We start from the raw sequence: 15,515 nt of genomic DNA on the forward strand, positions 1-15,515 counted from the left end.
TTCAAGAGAAAAGTCATTTATGTGTCATATGGTAAGCACTGGAGTCGCAGATTACAAAGTGTGCGCATGCGCCCTGATAAAGGTAACATACATTCAGTCATAAGCTTTTTCCGAATAACTACAGGAGCTAATATCTTCGAGACATTACATTTACAGCTAAAATACATAGCATATACAGATACCTACTAAATGCATAATATTTAAAGTTATATTCATTAAAAAGAAAAGCCGCTGTACAAAATGCGGCCCTGGATTCTCTTTTAAAACCAGTAAACTCATAGGTACGGATAAAATCAGGTAGCGCATTCCGCAACTTAGCTGATACGTAAGAAAAAAGAGAACTAAGACCATAACTGGCTGTTCCAGGTTTATTGAGGAACAGAATGTAATTTCCGCGAAGATCATGCATAAGAAGGGGACGGGAGAGAAAACGTATTTTTCATATAAGCAGAAAAACCCTTTTTCCAAAAAAAAAAAAAAGCAAAAAAAACAAAACAAAAAAAAAACATACTTTTATCAAGTAATACGAGGAAATTTTGAATGCGCTTATTGCATAGAGATGTAGAGCTTGACTTTCGTAGTAAGAGGACAGGTAATCTGCAAATATAAATATCTTTATTCTCTTATTTACATTATTATACCGTTTCTTTGACACGAGAATTATAGCGAAATGAAAGCACAACTTTGTCGCGAATTTTCTATGATAAAAACGTCAAAAACTTGTTCAGAAATCCAAAATCTAAGTTAACAGCACACACCAGGCCTACTCTTGAGCAGCTGGCTAGAAATCATTTCCTCTGGCCGCGCTTGAGCCATTCGATGAGGGCCAGTCTCGTGCTTCTTAAGTTGCCTCGCTCATGCCCAAAAAGAATTCTGGGTAATTCTGCCATTCCATGACAAGGGAAGACTCCCGATTCTCATTTCATAGTTTTTTTCATAAGTGTCGGGCCACCCAGTCCTACCAGCAAAATAACGCATCGATTGAAGGTTTTAGCTTTCAAAAGTTGCCCAGATTGTGTCAGTAGGTCCTGGAATTCGTCCACAGAAAGGCCAGAGAGACAACTTCACTCGTGAACCGCCATGTTTACAACAGAGCATTTTAGGCGTCCCAGTCTGCATGAAACCATCTCTCGCCTCTGTCCGAGACAAGACCAGGCACGCACGGTTCTTACGTTACGTTTATGCCTATAAAATCAACTCAAATTTCAATTGCTGGTAAAACAAAAAAAAAAAACCGGCATGTTAATTTTTTTTGGTAGGCTAAGTATCGAAGAGCCAGAACATTTGCGCATGCGCTGACGGAATGTTTGAACAAGAGAGAAAAACGCAGTACCTCCAGACACCGGCGCTGGAGCGTCGTACCAAACGAGTCATCCCGGGATTTCGGCCCGTGCGATCGCTTTTGGACGCAGTTGGCCCTTCGCTGCTTTCTGCTACCGACCTTGCCTCCCGGTACGGCATTGAGGGAGGGATATGTCGGCCCCTAAACCATATGTGACAAATCCCACGCCTACTCACAGCTCCAAACCGCCCTTGTCAATATAGTGTAACAATTAGATGGCTTATATATTCAAGAGAAAAGTCATTTATGTGTCATATGGTAAGCACTGGAGTCGCAGATTACAAAGTGTGCGCATGCGCCCTGATAAAGGTAACATACATTCAGTCATAAGCTTTTTCCGAATAACTACAGGAGCTAATATCTTCGAGACATTACATTTACAGCTAAAATACATAGCATATACAGATACCTACTAAATGCATAATATTTAAAGTTATATTCATTAAAAAGAAAAGCCGCTGTACAAAATGCGGCCCTGGATTCTCTTTTAAAACCAGTAAACTCATAGGTACGGATAAAATCAGGTAGCGCATTCCGCAACTTAGCTGATACGTAAGAAAAAAGAGAACTAAGACCATAACTGGCTGTTCCAGGTTTATTGAGGAACAGAATGTAATTTCCGCGAAGATCATGCATAAGAAGGGGACGGGAGAGAAAACGTATTTTTCATATAAGCAGAAAAACCCTTTTTCCAAAAAAAAAAAAAGCAAAAAAAACAAAACAAAAAAAAACATACTTTTATCAAGTAATACGAGGAAATTTTGAATGCGCTTATTGCATAGAGATGTAGAGCTTGACTTTCGTAGTAAGAGGACAGGTAATCTGCAAATATAAATATCTTTATTCTCTTATTTACATTATTATACCGTTTCTTTGACACGAGAATTATAGCGAAATGAAAGCACAACTTTGTCGCGAATTTTCTATGATAAAAACGTCAAAAACTTGTTCAGAAATCCAAAATCTAAGTTAACAGCACACACCAGGCCTACTCTTGAGCAGCTGGCTAGAAATCATTTCCTCTGGCCGCGCTTGAGCCATTCGATGAGGGCCAGTCTCGTGCTTCTTAAGTTGCCTCGCTCATGCCCAAAAAGAATTCTGGGTAATTCTGCCATTCCATGACAAGGGAAGACTCCCGATTCTCATTTCATAGTTTTTTTCATAAGTGTCGGGCCACCCAGTCCTACCAGCAAAATAACGCATCGATTGAAGGTTTTAGCTTTCAAAAGTTGCCCAGATTGTGTCAGTAGGTCCTGGAATTCGTCCACAGAAAGGCCAGAGAGACAACTTCACTCGTGAACCGCCATGTTTACAACAGAGCATTTTAGGCGTCCCAGTCTGCATGAAACCATCTCTCGCCTCTGTCCGAGACAAGACCAGGCACGCACGGTTCTTACGTTACGTTTATGCCTATAAAATCAACTCAAATTTCAATTGCTGGTAAAACAAAAAAAAAAAAACCGGCATGTTAATTTTTTTTGGTAGGCTAAGTATCGAAGAGCCAGAACATTTGCGCATGCGCTGACGGAATGTTTGAACAAGAGAGAAAAACGCAGTACCTCCAGACACCGGCGCTGGAGCGTCGTACCAAACGAGTCATCCCGGGATTTCGGCCCGTGCGATCGCTTTTGGACGCAGTTGGCCCTTCGCTGCTTTCTGCTACCGACCTTGCCTCCCGGTACGGCATTGAGGGAGGGATATGTCGGCCCCTAAACCATATGTGACAAATCCCACGCCTACTCACAGCTCCAAACCGCCCTTGTCAATATAGTGTAACAATTAGATGGCTTATATATTCAAGAGAAAAGTCATTTATGTGTCATATGGTAAGCACTGGAGTCGCAGATTACAAAGTGTGCGCATGCGCCCTGATAAAGGTAACATACATTCAGTCATAAGCTTTTTCCGAATAACTACAGGAGCTAATATCTTCGAGACATTACATTTACAGCTAAAATACATAGCATATACAGATACCTACTAAATGCATAATATTTAAAGTTATATTCATTAAAAAGAAAAGCCGCTGTACAAAATGCGGCCCTGGATTCTCTTTTAAAACCAGTAAACTCATAGGTACGGATAAAATCAGGTAGCGCATTCCGCAACTTAGCTGATACGTAAGAAAAAAGAGAACTAAGACCATAACTGGCTGTTCCAGGTTTATTGAGGAACAGAATGTAATTTCCGCGAAGATCATGCATAAGAAGGGGACGGGAGAGAAAACGTATTTTTCATATAAGCAGAAAAACCCTTTTTCCAAAAAAAAAAAAAAGCAAAAAAAACAAAACAAAAAAAAAACATACTTTTATCAAGTAATACGAGGAAATTTTGAATGCGCTTATTGCATAGAGATGTAGAGCTTGACTTTCGTAGTAAGAGGACAGGTAATCTGCAAATATAAATATCTTTATTCTCTTATTTACATTATTATACCGTTTCTTTGACACGAGAATTATAGCGAAATGAAAGCACAACTTTGTCGCGAATTTTCTATGATAAAAACGTCAAAAACTTGTTCAGAAATCCAAAATCTAAGTTAACAGCACACACCAGGCCTACTCTTGAGCAGCTGGCTAGAAATCATTTCCTCTGGCCGCGCTTGAGCCATTCGATGAGGGCCAGTCTCGTGCTTCTTAAGTTGCCTCGCTCATGCCCAAAAAGAATTCTGGGTAATTCTGCCATTCCATGACAAGGGAAGACTCCCGATTCTCATTTCATAGTTTTTTTCATAAGTGTCGGGCCACCCAGTCCTACCAGCAAAATAACGCATCGATTGAAGGTTTTAGCTTTCAAAAGTTGCCCAGATTGTGTCAGTAGGTCCTGGAATTCGTCCACAGAAAGGCCAGAGAGACAACTTCACTCGTGAACCGCCATGTTTACAACAGAGCATTTTAGGCGTCCCAGTCTGCATGAAACCATCTCTCGCCTCTGTCCGAGACAAGACCAGGCACGCACGGTTCTTACGTTACGTTTATGCCTATAAAATCAACTCAAATTTCAATTGCTGGTAAAACAAAAAAAAAAAAACCGGCATGTTAATTTTTTTTGGTAGGCTAAGTATCGAAGAGCCAGAACATTTGCGCATGCGCTGACGGAATGTTTGAACAAGAGAGAAAAACGCAGTACCTCCAGACACCGGCGCTGGAGCGTCGTACCAAACGAGTCATCCCGGGATTTCGGCCCGTGCGATCGCTTTTGGACGCAGTTGGCCCTTCGCTGCTTTCTGCTACCGACCTTGCCTCCCGGTACGGCATTGAGGGAGGGATATGTCGGCCCCTAAACCATATGTGACAAATCCCACGCCTACTCACAGCTCCAAACCGCCCTTGTCAATATAGTGTAACAATTAGATGGCTTATATATTCAAGAGAAAAGTCATTTATGTGTCATATGGTAAGCACTGGAGTCGCAGATTACAAAGTGTGCGCATGCGCCCTGATAAAGGTAACATACATTCAGTCATAAGCTTTTTCCGAATAACTACAGGAGCTAATATCTTCGAGACATTACATTTACAGCTAAAATACATAGCATATACAGATACCTACTAAATGCATAATATTTAAAGTTATATTCATTAAAAAGAAAAGCCGCTGTACAAAATGCGGCCCTGGATTCTCTTTTAAAACCAGTAAACTCATAGGTACGGATAAAATCAGGTAGCGCATTCCGCAACTTAGCTGATACGTAAGAAAAAAGAGAACTAAGACCATAACTGGCTGTTCCAGGTTTATTGAGGAACAGAATGTAATTTCCGCGAAGATCATGCATAAGAAGGGGACGGGAGAGAAAACGTATTTTTCATATAAGCAGAAAAACCCTTTTTCCAAAAAAAAAAAAAAGCAAAAAAAACAAAACAAAAAAAAAACATACTTTTATCAAGTAATACGAGGAAATTTTGAATGCGCTTATTGCATAGAGATGTAGAGCTTGACTTTCGTAGTAAGAGGACAGGTAATCTGCAAATATAAATATCTTTATTCTCTTATTTACATTATTATACCGTTTCTTTGACACGAGAATTATAGCGAAATGAAAGCACAACTTTGTCGCGAATTTTCTATGATAAAAACGTCAAAAACTTGTTCAGAAATCCAAAATCTAAGTTAACAGCACACACCAGGCCTACTCTTGAGCAGCTGGCTAGAAATCATTTCCTCTGGCCGCGCTTGAGCCATTCGATGAGGGCCAGTCTCGTGCTTCTTAAGTTGCCTCGCTCATGCCCAAAAAGAATTCTGGGTAATTCTGCCATTCCATGACAAGGGAAGACTCCCGATTCTCATTTCATAGTTTTTTTCATAAGTGTCGGGCCACCCAGTCCTACCAGCAAAATAACGCATCGATTGAAGGTTTTAGCTTTCAAAAGTTGCCCAGATTGTGTCAGTAGGTCCTGGAATTCGTCCACAGAAAGGCCAGAGAGACAACTTCACTCGTGAACCGCCATGTTTACAACAGAGCATTTTAGGCGTCCCAGTCTGCATGAAACCATCTCTCGCCTCTGTCCGAGACAAGACCAGGCACGCACGGTTCTTACGTTACGTTTATGCCTATAAAATCAACTCAAATTTCAATTGCTGGTAAAACAAAAAAAAAAAACCGGCATGTTAATTTTTTTTGGTAGGCTAAGTATCGAAGAGCCAGAACATTTGCGCATGCGCTGACGGAATGTTTGAACAAGAGAGAAAAACGCAGTACCTCCAGACACCGGCGCTGGAGCGTCGTACCAAACGAGTCATCCCGGGATTTCGGCCCGTGCGATCGCTTTTGGACGCAGTTGGCCCTTCGCTGCTTTCTGCTACCGACCTTGCCTCCCGGTACGGCATTGAGGGAGGGATATGTCGGCCCCTAAACCATATGTGACAAATCCCACGCCTACTCACAGCTCCAAACCGCCCTTGTCAATATAGTGTAACAATTAGATGGCTTATATATTCAAGAGAAAAGTCATTTATGTGTCATATGGTAAGCACTGGAGTCGCAGATTACAAAGTGTGCGCATGCGCCCTGATAAAGGTAACATACATTCAGTCATAAGCTTTTTCCGAATAACTACAGGAGCTAATATCTTCGAGACATTACATTTACAGCTAAAATACATAGCATATACAGATACCTACTAAATGCATAATATTTAAAGTTATATTCATTAAAAAGAAAAGCCGCTGTACAAAATGCGGCCCTGGATTCTCTTTTAAAACCAGTAAACTCATAGGTACGGATAAAATCAGGTAGCGCATTCCGCAACTTAGCTGATACGTAAGAAAAAAGAGAACTAAGACCATAACTGGCTGTTCCAGGTTTATTGAGGAACAGAATGTAATTTCCGCGAAGATCATGCATAAGAAGGGGACGGGAGAGAAAACGTATTTTTCATATAAGCAGAAAAACCCTTTTTCCAAAAAAAAAAAAAAGCAAAAAAAACAAAACAAAAAAAAAACATACTTTTATCAAGTAATACGAGGAAATTTTGAATGCGCTTATTGCATAGAGATGTAGAGCTTGACTTTCGTAGTAAGAGGACAGGTAATCTGCAAATATAAATATCTTTATTCTCTTATTTACATTATTATACCGTTTCTTTGACACGAGAATTATAGCGAAATGAAAGCACAACTTTGTCGCGAATTTTCTATGATAAAAACGTCAAAAACTTGTTCAGAAATCCAAAATCTAAGTTAACAGCACACACCAGGCCTACTCTTGAGCAGCTGGCTAGAAATCATTTCCTCTGGCCGCGCTTGAGCCATTCGATGAGGGCCAGTCTCGTGCTTCTTAAGTTGCCTCGCTCATGCCCAAAAAGAATTCTGGGTAATTCTGCCATTCCATGACAAGGGAAGACTCCCGATTCTCATTTCATAGTTTTTTTCATAAGTGTCGGGCCACCCAGTCCTACCAGCAAAATAACGCATCGATTGAAGGTTTTAGCTTTCAAAAGTTGCCCAGATTGTGTCAGTAGGTCCTGGAATTCGTCCACAGAAAGGCCAGAGAGACAACTTCACTCGTGAACCGCCATGTTTACAACAGAGCATTTTAGGCGTCCCAGTCTGCATGAAACCATCTCTCGCCTCTGTCCGAGACAAGACCAGGCACGCACGGTTCTTACGTTACGTTTATGCCTATAAAATCAACTCAAATTTCAATTGCTGGTAAAACAAAAAAAAAAAACCGGCATGTTAATTTTTTTTGGTAGGCTAAGTATCGAAGAGCCAGAACATTTGCGCATGCGCTGACGGAATGTTTGAACAAGAGAGAAAAACGCAGTACCTCCAGACACCGGCGCTGGAGCGTCGTACCAAACGAGTCATCCCGGGATTTCGGCCCGTGCGATCGCTTTTGGACGCAGTTGGCCCTTCGCTGCTTTCTGCTACCGACCTTGCCTCCCGGTACGGCATTGAGGGAGGGATATGTCGGCCCCTAAACCATATGTGACAAATCCCACGCCTACTCACAGCTCCAAACCGCCCTTGTCAATATAGTGTAACAATTAGATGGCTTATATATTCAAGAGAAAAGTCATTTATGTGTCATATGGTAAGCACTGGAGTCGCAGATTACAAAGTGTGCGCATGCGCCCTGATAAAGGTAACATACATTCAGTCATAAGCTTTTTCCGAATAACTACAGGAGCTAATATCTTCGAGACATTACATTTACAGCTAAAATACATAGCATATACAGATACCTACTAAATGCATAATATTTAAAGTTATATTCATTAAAAAGAAAAGCCGCTGTACAAAATGCGGCCCTGGATTCTCTTTTAAAACCAGTAAACTCATAGGTACGGATAAAATCAGGTAGCGCATTCCGCAACTTAGCTGATACGTAAGAAAAAAGAGAACTAAGACCATAACTGGCTGTTCCAGGTTTATTGAGGAACAGAATGTAATTTCCGCGAAGATCATGCATAAGAAGGGGACGGGAGAGAAAACGTATTTTTCATATAAGCAGAAAAACCCTTTTTCCAAAAAAAAAAAAAGCAAAAAAAACAAAACAAAAAAAAAACATACTTTTATCAAGTAATACGAGGAAATTTTGAATGCGCTTATTGCATAGAGATGTAGAGCTTGACTTTCGTAGTAAGAGGACAGGTAATCTGCAAATATAAATATCTTTATTCTCTTATTTACATTATTATACCGTTTCTTTGACACGAGAATTATAGCGAAATGAAAGCACAACTTTGTCGCGAATTTTCTATGATAAAAACGTCAAAAACTTGTTCAGAAATCCAAAATCTAAGTTAACAGCACACACCAGGCCTACTCTTGAGCAGCTGGCTAGAAATCATTTCCTCTGGCCGCGCTTGAGCCATTCGATGAGGGCCAGTCTCGTGCTTCTTAAGTTGCCTCGCTCATGCCCAAAAAGAATTCTGGGTAATTCTGCCATTCCATGACAAGGGAAGACTCCCGATTCTCATTTCATAGTTTTTTTCATAAGTGTCGGGCCACCCAGTCCTACCAGCAAAATAACGCATCGATTGAAGGTTTTAGCTTTCAAAAGTTGCCCAGATTGTGTCAGTAGGTCCTGGAATTCGTCCACAGAAAGGCCAGAGAGACAACTTCACTCGTGAACCGCCATGTTTACAACAGAGCATTTTAGGCGTCCCAGTCTGCATGAAACCATCTCTCGCCTCTGTCCGAGACAAGACCAGGCACGCACGGTTCTTACGTTACGTTTATGCCTATAAAATCAACTCAAATTTCAATTGCTGGTAAAACAAAAAAAAAAAAAACCGGCATGTTAATTTTTTTTGGTAGGCTAAGTATCGAAGAGCCAGAACATTTGCGCATGCGCTGACGGAATGTTTGAACAAGAGAGAAAAACGCAGTACCTCCAGACACCGGCGCTGGAGCGTCGTACCAAACGAGTCATCCCGGGATTTCGGCCCGTGCGATCGCTTTTGGACGCAGTTGGCCCTTCGCTGCTTTCTGCTACCGACCTTGCCTCCCGGTACGGCATTGAGGGAGGGATATGTCGGCCCCTAAACCATATGTGACAAATCCCACGCCTACTCACAGCTCCAAACCGCCCTTGTCAATATAGTGTAACAATTAGATGGCTTATATATTCAAGAGAAAAGTCATTTATGTGTCATATGGTAAGCACTGGAGTCGCAGATTACAAAGTGTGCGCATGCGCCCTGATAAAGGTAACATACATTCAGTCATAAGCTTTTTCCGAATAACTACAGGAGCTAATATCTTCGAGACATTACATTTACAGCTAAAATACATAGCATATACAGATACCTACTAAATGCATAATATTTAAAGTTATATTCATTAAAAAGAAAAGCCGCTGTACAAAATGCGGCCCTGGATTCTCTTTTAAAACCAGTAAACTCATAGGTACGGATAAAATCAGGTAGCGCATTCCGCAACTTAGCTGATACGTAAGAAAAAAGAGAACTAAGACCATAACTGGCTGTTCCAGGTTTATTGAGGAACAGAATGTAATTTCCGCGAAGATCATGCATAAGAAGGGGACGGGAGAGAAAACGTATTTTTCATATAAGCAGAAAAACCCTTTTTCCAAAAAAAAAAAAAAGCAAAAAAAACAAAACAAAAAAAAAACATACTTTTATCAAGTAATACGAGGAAATTTTGAATGCGCTTATTGCATAGAGATGTAGAGCTTGACTTTCGTAGTAAGAGGACAGGTAATCTGCAAATATAAATATCTTTATTCTCTTATTTACATTATTATACCGTTTCTTTGACACGAGAATTATAGCGAAATGAAAGCACAACTTTGTCGCGAATTTTCTATGATAAAAACGTCAAAAACTTGTTCAGAAATCCAAAATCTAAGTTAACAGCACACACCAGGCCTACTCTTGAGCAGCTGGCTAGAAATCATTTCCTCTGGCCGCGCTTGAGCCATTCGATGAGGGCCAGTCTCGTGCTTCTTAAGTTGCCTCGCTCATGCCCAAAAAGAATTCTGGGTAATTCTGCCATTCCATGACAAGGGAAGACTCCCGATTCTCATTTCATAGTTTTTTTCATAAGTGTCGGGCCACCCAGTCCTACCAGCAAAATAACGCATCGATTGAAGGTTTTAGCTTTCAAAAGTTGCCCAGATTGTGTCAGTAGGTCCTGGAATTCGTCCACAGAAAGGCCAGAGAGACAACTTCACTCGTGAACCGCCATGTTTACAACAGAGCATTTTAGGCGTCCCAGTCTGCATGAAACCATCTCTCGCCTCTGTCCGAGACAAGACCAGGCACGCACGGTTCTTACGTTACGTTTATGCCTATAAAATCAACTCAAATTTCAATTGCTGGTAAAACAAAAAAAAAAAAACCGGCATGTTAATTTTTTTTGGTAGGCTAAGTATCGAAGAGCCAGAACATTTGCGCATGCGCTGACGGAATGTTTGAACAAGAGAGAAAAACGCAGTACCTCCAGACACCGGCGCTGGAGCGTCGTACCAAACGAGTCATCCCGGGATTTCGGCCCGTGCGATCGCTTTTGGACGCAGTTGGCCCTTCGCTGCTTTCTGCTACCGACCTTGCCTCCCGGTACGGCATTGAGGGAGGGATATGTCGGCCCCTAAACCATATGTGACAAATCCCACGCCTACTCACAGCTCCAAACCGCCCTTGTCAATATAGTGTAACAATTAGATGGCTTATATATTCAAGAGAAAAGTCATTTATGTGTCATATGGTAAGCACTGGAGTCGCAGATTACAAAGTGTGCGCATGCGCCCTGATAAAGGTAACATACATTCAGTCATAAGCTTTTTCCGAATAACTACAGGAGCTAATATCTTCGAGACATTACATTTACAGCTAAAATACATAGCATATACAGATACCTACTAAATGCATAATATTTAAAGTTATATTCATTAAAAAGAAAAGCCGCTGTACAAAATGCGGCCCTGGATTCTCTTTTAAAACCAGTAAACTCATAGGTACGGATAAAATCAGGTAGCGCATTCCGCAACTTAGCTGATACGTAAGAAAAAAGAGAACTAAGACCATAACTGGCTGTTCCAGGTTTATTGAGGAACAGAATGTAATTTCCGCGAAGATCATGCATAAGAAGGGGACGGGAGAGAAAACGTATTTTTCATATAAGCAGAAAAACCCTTTTTCCAAAAAAAAAAAAAAGCAAAAAAAACAAAACAAAAAAAAACATACTTTTATCAAGTAATACGAGGAAATTTTGAATGCGCTTATTGCATAGAGATGTAGAGCTTGACTTTCGTAGTAAGAGGACAGGTAATCTGCAAATATAAATATCTTTATTCTCTTATTTACATTATTATACCGTTTCTTTGACACGAGAATTATAGCGAAATGAAAGCACAACTTTGTCGCGAATTTTCTATGATAAAAACGTCAAAAACTTGTTCAGAAATCCAAAATCTAAGTTAACAGCACACACCAGGCCTACTCTTGAGCAGCTGGCTAGAAATCATTTCCTCTGGCCGCGCTTGAGCCATTCGATGAGGGCCAGTCTCGTGCTTCTTAAGTTGCCTCGCTCATGCCCAAAAAGAATTCTGGGTAATTCTGCCATTCCATGACAAGGGAAGACTCCCGATTCTCATTTCATAGTTTTTTTCATAAGTGTCGGGCCACCCAGTCCTACCAGCAAAATAACGCATCGATTGAAGGTCTTAGCTTTCAAAAGTTGCCCAGATTGTGTCAGTAGGTCCTGGAATTCGTCCACAGAAAGGCCAGAGAGACAACTTCACTCGTGAACCGCCATGTTTACAACAGAGCATTTTAGGCGTCCCAGTCTGCATGAAACCATCTCTCGCCTCTGTGTTCTTTCAAAGGGTTGCCTTTACCCACATTCCGGCTTAATGATGCCATCCTGGGGTTTCTGTGGACGAAGATGGTCCAAAAAATCATTATAAAATGATAAACCTACCGAAGTAAGGCCAACTCGCTCGCTTCCTGAATATGAACTGGGAATTTGTCACGTGATTTTTATACCTGAGCCCACATTTTCCAAAAACCGCAGATGTTTCAATGAGTACTTCTTACTTGGACTTTTACACTGCGATGCCAAGTTCTGTAGACCGTTTATCGCCAAAAAAGTAAAAAAAAAAAAAAACCAAACAAACAAACAAAGAATTACTTAGCACTTAATTAAAGTGTTAACAAGTACGTGATACAAAGAGTGGGGAGTAATAAACTTATTGTTCCGTGATAATTTTTCCAATTCTGATGTTCGAGTGACATGGGATCGAGTTAGTCAGAAATTGGATATGCTTAGGGCGTGATGTAGAGGGCCTTCAGTGCCTTACTTTGGGATTGATTTATCGGGGATAAGACTCTTGCGGGAACATTTTGTCATTCTACGTCGGTCGCTGCTCCTTCATGTTTTTCCTTAAGTTTTCGTTTTGCAATGCTATTTTCTATTTTTGTTATATTAAGTGCCTTTTCCTTGGGGTGTGGTGCCTCTGTATTAGATGAGAAATACGTTTCCACTTTATTTATAGTCACTTCTAGAGGGTAGCTTTTAGTGGTTTTTCGTAACTGGCGTGGCACAATTCATTTTAATTTAATGCTCGTGAAAGTTAGCTCAGTATAATGTTAATGCGTTGTATAGCTTATGTCACGTTAAGCAGTGGATTGAGTGACACATCCTTAATAACCTATTTCTCATTGAAGTCTCGGTGTAGTGATGTAAGTATTAGGTTTTTCTTGCAATAGATTGTTTGAGACCATTTAACGAAAAAAGCCTAAAACAATGGAATGTTGTAGGAGGCAAATTTAGAAATCTCCTCTCCAATTCTCAGGTCTGTGCGGTGCATCGTTTCTGAGTTATTTGTAGAATCATTTTACGCAACTTTACATTGCTTTGTATGGAGCCGCCATGTTGATGCAACCTCCGTTGTGCACCAATATGGAGGCCAGAAATCAACAATAACAAGAACATTTCTGGAGTTCACTTGGAGATGAAAACGCTTTCTTTTCGCTCACGAGATAAAATATGTATGAACACATCTCCTAATGTACTTGAACCACTCAAACTGCTGAGATTCATGGGGATAGACCGTTTTTTTTCAACCAAATAGCTATGTATCATGGTGTCACGCAAGGTGACAATTCGGAAACTCAAAATGCTGCAGTATTTTCGAAACGAAAGACTTCATGGAACTGGACACTTGAAAAAAGATTAATTTTTAGGTCTTCTTCAACCTCCTATAGATAAAAATTGAAAACACCTCTGGATTTTGATTTTGATTTGATGACGTCATTAAGAAAACCATCTTTGCTGCCAACTCGACGACAAGGGAGGAGAAGAGAGAGAGCCCGGGTTCGAGATTGCTTCACCGTCACACTTCCGCGTATAACCATTCACATAGGCAGACAACCCGAAGGATGCGAGAGCGCGTGACGTCACGTTAATTTGAGACAGCTGTAACGGCCGATTCAACTGCTCGAGGAAAATGTTCCAAATCGCGATGTTTCCTCGACTGCGTCTTGGGTTGCATAACTGTCTCGAATTCTCCCAACTCCCCCTCGTGTTTAGATGAGGCTATGGAAAACACGGAAAACGTCCTCCTACTATTACTCCTCAGTCTTCTTCATAGAAGAAGGCAACAGCGACAAGGGAGAGAACGAGAAAGCAGAATGAAGAGGTCCTGTTTTGTAAGGGATATTTTTCGAAAGAGGAAGTACAAAGAGACTCGGGAAACGTGACTGCAACAGCGGACCGAGAATTTTGTTTCAAGGCAGGGATCGGATAATTGCGAACAGCCCCAGTAGGTTTCTCGTAAAAAACAGTACCTTTGGACACCATCTTAGCCGGCTCTATTAACTTGAAAATCCGCTGTCATCAAAAACAGCTGACACCTCGGTCTTATGCTTATGTTTATTGTTACACCCGGTTTACACAGTTGGAAACATGACATAAGCATAAGCATAAGAGAAACAGAAACGATTCTTTTTTCTTATGCTTATGCTTATGTCACTCACGGTTTACACAGCTTTTACTTATGTTTATGCTTATGTTTATGCTTATGTCACAGTAGTGTAAACCAGGCTTAAAAACTGAATTTTAGGGACTGGAAACCTGCTAAAAATACCTTTCACTGGAACACTTCGGGTATCATGCTATGGGAAGTTTTCTGAACATTACGTCGAGGTGCGGATAGCAGCTTGATAAGATTATCTTACTTCTTTCACCGCCACCCGTAGAAAAGTGCTGCCGTAATGGTTATGATTGACCAAGAATGGCCGTTTTTATACTAGAGACGCATAATTCGTCTGGGACGAACTTGGGCAAACATTTTTTCTGCGTCTGTTAAATTCGTCTAGTATAAAGTCGGCCACAAGACGCATTATGCGTCTGGACGAAGAATTTATTTTAGTGCGTCTTCGAAGACGCACTAAACTGGAAAGTTCGTCCAGACGCATTATGCGTCTAGTGCCCGTCTTTATACTAGACGAAATTAACAGACGCAGAAAAAATGTTTGCCCAAGTTCGTCCAAGACGAATTATGCGTCTGATATAGTTCGTCCCGTCTTTACAATAGACGGATAACATGAGAGACGCATAATTCGTCTGGACGGATTATGCGTCTCTAGTATAAAAACGGCCAATTTCGCCTCTCATACGGTAATTTGTATTTGTATACAATTGCCTTGGGCTTGCCTCGGCGTAGTTACTAAAACAAGGAATGACCTACAATGACCTAGAATGAGAGCTATACAATGATCTGCAATAACATACACTAACCTGCAATGATCTCCAGTGATCTACAATGGCCTACCATTCCGCCTACCATGAGCTACAATGAGCTACAATGGCCTACTAAAATGACTTACGATCAAAGCCTTGATATTTGTACATTTTCAGTTAAGCTTTTAAACAAAGGAAAACCATCCAAGGGTCTTTTCGCAGTTTATTTCCGCCTCATTGCTGTCGTCATTTGGGCAGTCATGCAATGGACCAAACTCTTCAACCTGATCCTCTTTTGACCTTCTCTTTGATTGTAAGTCATTTAAGTAGGCCATTGTAGCTCATTGTAGGTCATTGTAGGTCATTGTAGCTGATTGTATGTCATTGTGCGATGAATTAATTAAACTAGAGTTCAAAACTTTTCCGCTTGCCGGCCGTGAGACAACTGGGGCGAGAGGCGGTCGGGTACAATGCCATATCATCAATAGGCAGCGACAATTTAACCTCTTCTAGATAAATAA

At 40.9% G+C, this 15,515-nt stretch overlaps 1 long non-coding RNA gene across 1 annotated transcript; it reads right to left on the reverse strand.

The window, feature by feature from the left end:
- Positions 1–1,084: 1,084 nt before the first annotated feature.
- On the reverse strand, positions 1,085–15,295 carry LOC138051173 (uncharacterized). The gene is made up of 2 exons (XR_011132738.1): positions 15,052–15,295; positions 1,085–12,183 (listed from the first exon to the last, which is right to left on the reverse strand). It is a non-coding gene; the product is annotated as an uncharacterized lncRNA (long non-coding RNA).
- Positions 15,296–15,515: the final 220 nt, after the last annotated feature.

This window comes from Montipora capricornis, chromosome 6, assembly GCF_036669925.1.
Source record: "Montipora capricornis isolate CH-2021 chromosome 6, ASM3666992v2, whole genome shotgun sequence".
NCBI lineage: Eukaryota > Metazoa > Cnidaria > Anthozoa > Scleractinia > Acroporidae > Montipora > Montipora capricornis.